The sequence below is a fragment of the Capsicum annuum genome, chromosome 7 (genome assembly GCF_002878395.1).
Source record: "Capsicum annuum cultivar UCD-10X-F1 chromosome 7, UCD10Xv1.1, whole genome shotgun sequence".
In the NCBI taxonomy this organism is placed as follows: Eukaryota; Viridiplantae; Streptophyta; class Magnoliopsida; order Solanales; family Solanaceae; genus Capsicum; species Capsicum annuum.
Genome location: NC_061117.1, coordinates 224,093,462 through 224,095,326, shown reverse-complemented (window position 1 = coordinate 224,095,326; position 1,865 = coordinate 224,093,462). Strand labels below are relative to the sequence as shown.

Genomic DNA, 1,865 nt, shown 5'->3' with positions numbered 1-1,865 from the left:
AAAGTTGTTTTTATTATGGAAAGGGAGCATGATGTATTTGTTAAACTTTTATACTTTATTAAAATTTTTTGTAATAATACTTTTAAGTTATCAAATATTACACGTGTGAGGCATATGCGGTCAAACTAGTACTAATCAAAATATAGATAACCATTAATAAAAGTTATAGACTATATAGACTCATAAGTACCCTTCTATTTCTAACTAATTAGGTAACCGTTTGGTAATGAAAATTAGGAATTTTGTAAGTTGAAGTTGTGTTTGGCCATGTCTTTTTTTTTTTTTTTTTAAACTTTCAATTTTTTTTTTTTAAATATGATTTTATGCTCTCAACTTTTAAAAACTATCAGAATCCTAACTACTAATTTACCTACTAACATGCAAAAATATTCAACTAGCCGAAATGCAAAAATCGAAGAAAGATAGAGTTGAAACAAAATTGAAAAAGATAATACAAAAATATCTTAGATGCAATGTCAGCCGAAAGATAGTGATATTTTTGTATTAATCACGTTCAATCAACAATTATGAAAAAAAATCATCATTAATTGCTTCAATAACTAAACACTTAAAACTTTTAAACATTTTGAGGGTTTTGTGTAAAAAATTTTAAAATTAGAGTTATATGTCATAATAATATAAGTTAGAATTGGAGTTGGAATCAGAAAACAATTCCAAAATAATTTTAAAAATTTTTATGATCAAACATCACAACTTTAATAAAGTACAAAAATTTTCCAAAAAAAAAACAATAATATTTTTTATGGCCAAACGAATCCTAAAAGTTTTGGATTTGAACTTTGGATATAAAATCACCTCTATTAGAAATTACTTAATCTATGTCTACACTATTTTTTTAAGAGGTCAGAGCGTTTTACTTAGCATGGGTGAGATGTAAGTCTTGGGGTGAGAGAAAATAGGAATGTCAGAAGAGAAGAAAGACAGGAAGAATGTTTTTTTGGTGTTATCAAATGTGTTTAGCAAAAATTAACTCTATTTAATCACAAAGTAATTAAATTTTTTGGCTATTAAGAAAAAAAAGAACTCGACAACAAAATAATTAAAATACTCAACCATCAAAAAGTAGAAATAAAAGTGTAATTTTAATCAATCAAAAAATAATTTAATTAATTTTTAAAAATATTATTATATTCACAACAAGTGGATCATCAAAAAGTAAAAATGAAAGTACTTGGCCATAAAATAATTTTAATCAATCAAAAATAATTTAAGTAATTTTCTAAAATATTATTATAATGACAAATGACAAGAAGTGGATTATCATAGAGACGACGATTTTAAGGGAGAAAAATTAGGGGGAAATTTTGTTTGCTTACCCATGGCAGCATGTCATTGCTATCTGATGGCGTAAAAAAGTTATACCATAATATAATACTGTAATCTTAATAAAATAGAGTCCAAAAAGAATAGAATAAGTATATGCAAATTTTATAAATATGAACTATAGTAGAATTGGGCTTTTATATTTTCACCGTCTTAACTTTCTTTTTCAGCTTTACTTTTTTACCTCTTAATTCTTTTTACTGCCTAAATTATATTTGGGTTAGGCTTTTACTTTCCCACCGTTTCACTTTTTTTTTTTTTTTGGTATCCAAATTATTTTAGTACTACCCTTTTAACCGACTTAACGTTTTTGGTTTCTTTTTTTTTTCTTCTTATAGATAGATCACAATACCCCTTGTTCGTAAATTACATTACAATTAGTCCCCTCTCCTTCCCTTTCTCTGCGTTCACCGGAAAACCCGTCCTTATTCCGCTATGACGATGAGAAGTTCAGATGTGAAAGACAATGATGGTAAGCAGGCTCTTGTTTTTCAAGGTGAGATGAAACACGATGGTAAGCA

At 26.7% G+C, this 1,865-nt stretch overlaps 1 non-coding gene across 1 annotated transcript; it reads right to left on the bottom strand.

The window, feature by feature from the left end:
* Window positions 1-469: 469 nt before the first annotated feature.
* On the bottom strand, window positions 470-553 carry LOC124886298. Its single transcript, XR_007043384.1, has one exon. It is a non-coding gene; the product is annotated as a small nucleolar RNA Z196/R39/R59 family (small nucleolar RNA).
* Between the last annotated feature and the right edge of the window lie 1,312 nt (window positions 554-1,865).